We start from the raw sequence: 10,467 nt of genomic DNA on the forward strand, positions 1-10,467 counted from the left end.
CTATGACAATGGAAATGACATGGTCACATGTGGTGGATGGTGATGCAGAAGCTTCTACAGAATATTAAATTCCTATCTCAGGAGAAGATGTACATTTTTATATATATCTTTAATAATAATGAATAAAAAGTTAATCATGAAAATTATCAATAAAATACAAATATAAATATTATTTTCATAAAATTGAAAAGCAAGTTAATCAGTCTATTTGAGTTTTTTTTTAAGTTTGTTCATAGATGTGCTCCGGCACCACACTGCTGTGGCTGTGTCGACATGAATGCTAGCACTACCGTATCATGTAAGATTTTGTTGCTTCACTTCCCAAACGGTTTGTATTATGTAATTAAAGTGCAATTATTTGGAGAACCACTTCTTAAAAATAGCTTTTGTTATAGCACACAATGCCTGGGGTCACTTGAGGGTATGTCTACATGGATGGGCGCAGACAGGGCTGCGTTCGCTCCGCCTGTGCCCTGAACCAGCCAGCTGGGCGCCAGCGCCAGCCTAGCAGCTGTGCAGCCACGGTTCGCGTGGGGCTGAGCCTGAATTAATCAGGCTGGCTCAGAGGCGGCATATATTAGCTTGGGCTCACAACTGTCCTAATGTGGCCACATGATTTCTGGAAAGAAGCCGGTCTTGCATCCAGCTGGCTCAAAGCATGAATAGAGCAAAGACGTGACTGTCTGCATCCATTTGTAAGCTAGTCAGAAAGGCAGGTCAGGAGATGGAGTTTGAGCAAATTTCTCTATATTTCTGTAGAGATTTTTTTAAAAAAGTCAGCTGAATTACCAGCTACATTACATTAACATTAAGCTCATGGTATTTTCAATATTTCAGAATTTACATTTTTGATTTGTAAACCATACCAGAACAGATTCTGTTTTGAAGAGAGTAATTTTGAAGATTTATTTCTTTTCCTAGAAATACAGATGATCTTGATCTCAGATCTCAGATCTTTTTAAAAACCAAAGGTATACTAGCATCAAGACTTAAAGGCACTACCTTCCTCTATTACCTATATTTGCAGGGGAGCGTAGCTGCTTTTTTTCAGTCCAAGCAATTGAGAGAGAGAGAGAGAAAATTGTCAGCTCAGATTCCAAATTAGACCTAGACAGCTCTGGAGGGAGTTACTAGCTGTCTGAAAATATGTCAGCAGTGCTTACTGCTGATTTGATTTTTCCTTGCTGCAGAGGTTTGCTCTGAGAGCAGAAGACTTTATACTTGCTTTTACTGATTTCTGAATGGTGGATAGACTTCATATACTTTGTACAGTTCTGTAACAAAAATTGGCAATATTGAAGTGAGGTGGCCTTGGCCTTTTTAGCTGCTGTTTGCTCTCTTGGAGATTCTGAAGGCATGTTCATGCTTAGGATCATCTGTACAGTCAGTAGCAACAGAGACAGTGTCGTATCCTTTACATGCAATTAATTCAGGAGTTTCTTTTCCTACTTCAGTTCTCTGATCCCGAATGTTTTTCTAGCAAAAGCCTGGGGGTTGATACTGAGTTTTATTTGTTTGCATGTATGTTTATAAATAGTGCTTTGTACAGTGTGCCCAGCTTTTTAGCAAGGTTGTTGTGGTGTACAGATTCTGGAAGCTATCTGTCTTCCAGCTTAGTGATTTACTGTTTTTTTTCACTGCTTTGATATGTATCTGACTTAGAAGTGAAAATGTGTGTCAGTGTAATATGAATACATCTTTTCTCAGGATGAGATGTGGAGGGAAATATGTACAGGGAGCATTTAAAACTCGTTCAGCCACTGTGGGATGTTTCTGAAGTACACCGTTCAGAAAGTCTTGTCAGATTTGGTCTTGATCTTGGCACTTTATATAGGAATAGGAAACAAATAACCTGTTACTTTTCCAAAGAAATAAAAAAAGAGTTGCAGATCCAATCTTTTAACCAGATTTTTAAAATAATCATTGTTTAAACATACAGGCATGTGTTGTGGTTGGATTAGCTTCCCAGTCGGTGAGCTTCTAACACCTTATTTTGTAACTAATTTTATAATATTTTTACTGTAGCTCTTGCATTCTGAGCAGTTTATACTGAACAAAATATTGTTCCCTGAATGTGTGACTGATGCTAAAGTTCATTCACCTGAACATGCATGACATGAGATATTAAAACTGAGATTTGTATTACATACTGCTCTGTCCGTCAGGGCTTTTGTACTGTAATTGAGCAACAGAATTATAGAGAGATGAGAAAAGATAGATGCCCTTTAAGTTTAAACTGACAGATCTGCTTTTGATCAGATATTACTGCTTTGACCTCCCTAAAGGATTGAACATGACATTCCAAATGCCAGACCTGAACATTGTAGCACTTAGGTCTATCATTAGCATCTATCACGGGCTCAGGATGCCCCTGAAAGGAAGTAAGAGATTTCTTGCCATCTGTTTAAGAAGTAGAAATGTATGTTGCAGACTATAGGACAGACTTTTAAAAGCACATAAATACCTAAGTCCCGATGAAAAAAACGCCAGATGCCAATTCTAAGATACACAAATATTTCATTTTCAAGGGAGCAGACTTTTAAAAGTGACTGGGGCAAAACCCAAGTCATTCTTTCTTTGAATAATGGTTACATAATACAGTCCGCTACCTCTATACGCTTAGGTATGCAAGCATACTCCGTCACTTAAAAGCAAAAATGTTTTTCCCACTGTAGGAGCTACAGAGTGGCATCTTAGACTTGCTCTCCCTCATGTTCAGCGTGTTAATTCACATAATGATGTGTAACTGGCACCATCTCAGTTTCGTTAAGCTCAGCCAGCCATCAGTGTTCTGGCACCCACAAATGCAAGGCAACGCTTTACGGGCATTACAAATACCCTTCTGTCATCTTCATTTTGGGAGCAAGCCAGATGGAAAGATTCTGCTGGTATCAGTCCAGCTTAGGACTGGTCTGGGCAAGGGATTGTGTGTTTGGCAGGAGCTGCAGAATGGCCAGTTCTGGCATTTCTAGCAAGAGCAGTGGTTGCTGCCTACGTCTCCTGCTACTTCGGTTTCTCTAATCAGCTCAGACTTAGTAGGCAGCAGCCTTGCATTTGTGACTAGAAGCAACAAATAATTTTCCCTCTGGCCTCCCTCTATGCCATTTTAATCAGCCTTTCCTCCCATATTAGCAGATACTAAGGTAACTGCGTGCTTGTTGAATGATTTTGTTGGCTTTTCTGCCTCTCTGGAATTCCCCAACTGCATCCTTTTTACAGGGACTGTTCTCAAGAATCATAGAAACTACAGAACTAATGCTAGTGCAGCACTGAGGCAAGAGAAACTATGCTGAGTATTTTCTGCTGCTGGAGAATCGTGAATTTCCCTGGAATTAAAACTCTACGTCTTCAGGATCGTGACTTCAGTCAATGTCATTTTGTCTGTCCAAAGGAGGGCAATTAGTTCAGAGCTCCTGACCTCGAGGACACATATGTCTAACCTTAAGATTTTCTCATTCAAAAGTATCCTCATTACACTGGGGAGTCAGGACCATTGCCTGTATAGGATGGTATCAGCCAACCTCTGCATGTTGCCACATTTTCTAACATCTCAGTTGCCACTGGTGCTTCAGTCAACTGAAGTGAAATATCCTTGTTTCTGTACTGAATAACTGGTTCATAAGATCACAAAAATAGTAAAGACTCGAGTTCCTGCAAGCAGTCTTACTGACTCACTGGAAGTGAAGGTTTCAAGATGAACACTTACATGTCACATCTCATTCCTGTTCAGCCCTTGAAGAGTTTCATCAGACACTTGTCTAGCTCTGAGGTGCTTTCAGATGATGTCAGATTTAATTGTATTTCAAAAGATGCTCATCTGTACACTAAAATCCTGTATATTTCTTTGGGATTGTATGGCAGCTTGTACTTGTGCTTCATCCTGTGTTGTTCCTCAGAAGCTTGGCTGAACCGAGTGTGCTCTTCAAGGCAGGACGGACATCATATTACATGGCACAAGTAACTACTCCTCAGATCCCAATAGGATCCGAGGATCCTACCTATGGAGGTGGAAGGCATGCATCTGCAAAGGCATAGCTTTCCATTCTCTTTCCATCCCAGGGTGCATAAAAGATGTATCTTCCTGCAGAACAGGTCCATTAAGAAATTGCTTGGAATATACAGGTTTCTGGAATAACAGAGACTCAGCCCAGTGAAGTGATTTCCAGTCTATGAAGATGATCAGAGGGCTGGAGCACCTGCCCTGCGAGGAACGGCTGTGAGAGCTGGGCCTTTTCAGCCTGGGGAAGAGAAGACTGAGGGGGGGTCTTACCAATGTTTCCAAATACCTTAAGGGAGAGAGGTGTCAAGAGGATGGGCTCAGACTCTTTTCAGTGGTGACAAGAGACAGGACAAGAGGCAACAGGCACAAACTGAAACACAGAAGTTCTACCTGAATATAAGGAAAAGCTTCTTCCCTGTGAGAGTGACGGAGCACTGGCACAGGTTGCCCAGAAAGGTTGTGGAGTCTCCTTCTCTGGAGATCTTCAAGGCCCGCCTGGATGCAACCCTGTCTAACATGCTCCAGGTGACCCTGCTGAGCAGGGAGGTTGGACTAGATGATCTCCAGAGGTCCCTTCCAACCTTACTGATTCTGTGATTCACATTGCTGTCTTAAAGCTCAGGCTCTATTGCTAGTTCGGTTACACTTGCAAATAGAAAGATCAAAAGAATATAACATGCCTTCTAAGTCTTGAACAATCTTGAATACTAAGATTTTTTTAAAAAGATATGTCAAGAAGTGTTATAAAAATGGTATTTTAGGATTGTTAAAAATTTTGTTTGCATATTTATGTATAAATATATGTAGGTGTGTATTTATTTAATATTTAAAACATATATTACATGTGGAATACAGAGATTTTGTTTCTTGAGTCACCATCATGTAAACTGAAAAAAGAGAATATCTTGATCGATTCAGTCAGTATTCAGACCACTTGTTTTTATAATCGTCTATTTTTTATGGTTTTATTTTGCTTTTTCCCAAATTTGTCAATGTCCTCAGGGATTTGCGTACAACATTGCACATTTAAAAAGAATAGACAGAGCCCTGCTTCTCTAAGCACAGACAAATCAGGCAGAAGACTTACCTTACTCAGAGCTTCCCCTCTTTCTCAGGCAGTGCTCAACCCACCAGTTTTGTCATTATACTTTTTTCTCAGGGTCATGTTACCAGCCATTCTGTGGTTGTTGCAGGCTCTCTCTTCCTTCTGTACATATTTCTGTTTCTTCTCCATAACATACATGCACATAAATACACACAAGATCACACCAAGCAACACCTTCCACTTGTACCCTTCTGCTTTCTGAACAGTGTTTCCATGTTTATTTTAGACTATACATAGGTTTCAACAAGCTTAAACCAAGCTTGTTGTTGTATAATAATATATTTTGGTTTAAAAATAACACTAGCTTGTTTCTCTAGTGTCCAAAGAAGTTTATTCGTATTGTGTGAGATGAAATACTCTCCTGCTTGCCGTTGCTTGATTGAAATCTGTAAGATCAGGAAACAAATGTAATCCATAGGTCAGCTTTTGTGCTGAAGTCCTATAGTCCAGCTTTATTAATGCAAGAAACTGAGAAGTGCCTCAACGAGATGGCAGTTGTCCAAGTTTAGTAACAACAACCAGGACTGCAGTTCTTTAAAAAGGAGCTAGACAGGACACTTCTTTTATGAAAGCCGGTTTAGACATACGATTTTATGTGTCTTTGTAATATCTTCTCTATTAAAAATAAAAATCAATAGTGGTTTTAAACTGCTTTTTCCTGTAGCTGGTTTATTTCTTACCTGCTGCATGACACAGTAACATGAGGAGCTGAAGAGAAAATCCTTGGTTGGTAACTTCTTGTCTGCTGAGCCCTCCTGGGTGGTCTGCATAGTTTAAATATTTTAGGAATGAAGTACTCAAGCGATTACAGTTTCAAGAGAGCAGGTAATCAGAGAACATATCTTCCGGTTATGTAGTGGCACGTCAAATGGAAGAGTCAAAAGGCACAAATATAAATTGTTCAGCTTTTCCATGTTGTGGTGCTTAACAACATAGTACAGCTGCAAATTCACTTTTTCCCAAAGTCTGAAACCAGAACATTAAAAATTATGATTGTCTGCCTTAAAACAGTGAAAGACAGCTGAACAAATTCAATCCTAACATTAAAAACAGTATTAATCAGACAAGAGTACTGAAAATTGTCACCGTGGCTGTTTGCTTGTCAGTTGTGCATCACTTCTGCTGGGTTTTAACTAGCTGGTTTCCCGCTCGGTCTCTAGCAGTTGTGGGTACTGTAGCTGCAGCAATTACAGCCTGCAGCCTCTGTAGTTTTGCCTTGTTCTTTCTTAGGTATGTCAGCTCCTACTACAGTGTCTTAAGTAAAAATGTACTTTCTGTAACAGGAATGAGGTTTTTTTCCCGTTATTTTTTTCTGTTTCATTATTATTATTATTATTATTTGGTGTGTGTGTGTGTGTCCCCATAGTTTTAAATGTATTCACCAAACAGTTGGGCAAATCACATAGGTTGGGTCTTTACTGAAATAAGCAACCGTAGCAGTCTTTTTGTTTTAGAGCTTAAGATTTTTTTGCTCTAAATAAATTGGAGGATATAGAATGTTAGCTCTTCAAATAAAAAACCCCCACAACTTCTGCAGTATCTGCATACATCTGGAAAACACCTGTCTCCAAGATCCCTTCAAATTGGCATATTTGGGCTATGACGGCGATGGTTTGGACAGAGCATTACATTTATCACCTGTGTCAATAATGTGTTTTCAGGCAATATGTGGCATGTGAGAAACACAAATCTAGAAGTCTAATCAAATGAACGTACAATGATTACTCTGTATGACATGTGATCTGCAGAATATCGTAAGAGTATTAGGAATGTTTTAATAACTGAATAGAAACACTTGCGTCCTTCCCTCTCCTCCTACCTAATGCAGCATTGGAGTAGCAGCATGAAATACAAAGAGGAGGAAGCAAGCTTCATCCTCACCACAGAGAAGACAGAGCAAGCTTGGAGGAGGACACCCTCAGAGAATCGCCCTCAAGGGCTAGGCCTTCCTCTAATTTAAAGTCCGATCCTGAAGTAGTGTTGGAAACGCGTGTCGTATCTGCATGGGTTGACCTTCCGACTGTAACCGCTCAGACACGTGTTGGGAATCCTGGCCACAGGATCCCAGAGCAGCCAGGCAAGAATCTTGTGGTTAAGTATAGCCTGGTTTTACCTACCTTTTTAAAAAAATTCTAGCTTTGTAATTGGAAGTCTGACCTTGTATCTGGCTAAAAAAAACCCCATTTTCTAACCCTTAATACCATGTGCTGTTAAAGTTGAATCTAGTAAACCTGAGTCAGAATACATCTCTCTCTGATGGAAACAAGTCCAAATTTAGAGACCAGAGATGGTTCTAAAAGCCATGGTGTGATAGATGGAGCTGTCAGGTGTTGCATTTTACAGAGTAACTTTGGCAGGCACAGAGGCCAGCGCCTCGCCTGGAAGAAGCACCTGGCAGACGTACCTCATTGATCTGACTGAATTTATAAACAAGAAAAATGCACCTGAACATTTTTCTGATCTGTTACATCTGTGTAGCTACTATCTGCAGTAAGACCACACATGTAAAATAGGATGGAGTTTAGCCCTGAAACTAGAACTAATAATTCTGTTAAATCCTATTCTGGTTGTCTCACTTCTTTTTTAGCTTTTTTTTTGGTGCAGCATTATTAATAGTGTAAAACAAGCAGCACATCCTAATTTTTGCCCGTAAGAGGATGAAATTTAGTACATGGGGATTAAAATCAGTAGAATCAGAAACTCCACCTTTATTGTTTTTTTACAAACCAGAACTTTGCATCTTTATGATGTTGAGGTACATATAAAAATATCTGAAATTATAAAGCAGTGACCCTATAGAAATTACTTGTACAACAGCCATGTAAGTGGCCAGATTTAACAATAAAGCCGTTAATTCAGTCTCAAAAAGCTATGCTTGTTTTCAGGGAAGTTTTTCTATTTTTAAGTCCTCTTGCATTTTCAAATTAGTGTTGATGAGGATCACCTTACTCAAGATGCACCATTACTTTTGTCATTGATGTGAAAGTTGAAAGATGTTCTTGAGGGCTGTAGCACTGAATTACAATTCCACTATGGAGGATGAAGTCCTGTCAGTAGATCCATTGAGTCCCCTGGGAGCGAACTTCCAAGAATAAATGTTCATTACTGTTCACCTCCCAGGGCCCCATCCTTTCCATTTTAATCAAAGCAGTATTAGCTGCAAGTTAAATTCTATTTTTCTTTCCGTTACAGTAATCATTCATTAGTTACTAGTTTTAAAGAGAGAAAGCAATCTGCTTCATGAAGCTTGCACATCTCTGTCTCCCCAAGTTCTGATGATGGAATCATCTAATATTTGGTTACCTATTAAAGGGGTACATATAACTGGAAAGGATAAATACTACCTTGTGTTCTACCTCCACATGCCTGTTCTTGTGAACACAGGAAGCTGAACGGTGAAGTGACAGCTGCAGTGCTGTCCTAATGTTTGGATACCTTTTCTTCACAGATTCTAGAGTTTAAATTTATTTTAGATACTGTAGAGGTATGCTGTGTCTTGGTTTTAAATAGGTATGTTTCTTTAGACAACAAAACATAAACCTAGTAGCTCAGAAACTAGAAAATGAAGAGGTCAATGTTTTCAAAAATCCAATGAATTTCTGAATCTGATTCACACACGGATGTTTCTTTTTCCACTTGGGGCTAATAAATATGCAAGAAGACATGACACATCCTCTTCACCCCTCTCAAACACGATGGTGCACCTAGAATTTTCAACCTAACAGCGGCTCAGGTAACTTGCACTTTTATTTAACTGACAGCATGCAAATCCAACCTTGACATTTGGATCAGTGAGATTCCAGGACTGTAATCACAGTTAATGTTTTACTTTGGAGCGAAGCACTTAAGAAGCTATAAACAGGAAGCAGCTGCTCTGGTAAGGGCTCCGAGGACGTACCGCGTTTTGGCCGAGCGCTGTGCAGCTCACCTTGAGCAGCGCGTTCCACGAGCCCTTGCTTCTGCTCGAACGGAAACAGAACATTAGAAAGCCTAGATCTGTGCATAGGTGTACAGGTAAGGACTGTCCATCATGCACAAGCTTTATGGTTCTGCACCTGAGTAATCTTCTCCCTGACCTAGTAAAAAAGATTATCTAACCCTTGCTGCTGTTTATGAGATTACAGTAATTGATGTGCCAGAACCTACATGATCAGATATAAAAGACATAAAAGATGCTTAGCAGATGATATTTGAGTCCACAAAATTGCATATAACAGTTAATCATACAAAATGGACAGTGCAGGAAAAATTTAAAAACTGCATGGATGAAAATGTCAAGATTTCCATATGAACGTGTCTACATTTGCTCCTAAATGTGACTTTATGTTTTAATACATAGCATACTTCTGTGTATGTTTTAAATTTATATGCATTGTCAAAAGAACAGAATAAAGTTGCTGATAGTCTCTTCTTTTAAATAGGTATTTGGTACTTCATTACTTAAATCTATGGTGCATACAAGATCTGTATCATGATACAGCACGTTCCATGATGATGGCACCAGCCATCTCACCTTACTCTTTATGATCACTAGCCAGCCCATCACCTACACTCCTAAATTTGCACTTGCCTCTGTTAACTTTGAAGCTCACCTCTTCTTTTATTGGGATAATGTGACTCCAGACATTGATCACTCCCAGGCTGAGCAAAAATGCCAAAGAAAAAAAAAAGAAAAAAAAAAAACACACCCAAAACAATGCATGCATGCATGCAGAGATTAAAAATAGAAACAAAATTTCAATTACAGAACCGTGACATACAAAAGACCTCCACAGGTACAGCAACTGCAGCAAAAGACAGACTGGTGGGCCCACTCCTGAACAGAGCTGATAACCTAGCACCTTAGGACACAGAAAAAGCTGAGATATTCAGCACTCTCAGCCTTAGCTTTAACTGACATCTCCTCTCAAGCCAACAGTCTTTACACACTGCCCCTAGTTAGCACATGCTCCCTGTCCTGGGGGATCAAGTTAGGGACTACTTAAGCTGGACATGGACAAATCCATGGGACAGAACAGTATACATCTAAGGGTGGATGACCTGCAGAAGCCCCTTTCAACCTATTCCCCCCAACTTCCATTTTAATGTAAGCTTCTGTCAAGCTGAGCTTCACTGAGATAAAAACACTTGGTTTGATTGAGTTCCAGTCTCCCTAAGGACATCCATCCCTCCTCCTCAGTGGTTATTATCTAAGTGATAAATCAATTAAGGGGAATCATTTGGCTTCAACTTGCAGCCTTTTTTCTATTTCACTATCAAAATACAGACATCTAATTTGGCTACTGACTAGTGCCCATTACCAGCACCATTTACAAGTGAAAAATGTGAACACTGCCTAAAACTGACAGGCAGTAAAATTACT

Source organism: Rhea pennata, chromosome 3, assembly GCF_028389875.1.
Source record: "Rhea pennata isolate bPtePen1 chromosome 3, bPtePen1.pri, whole genome shotgun sequence".
Lineage (NCBI taxonomy): Eukaryota > Metazoa > Chordata > Aves > Rheiformes > Rheidae > Rhea > Rhea pennata.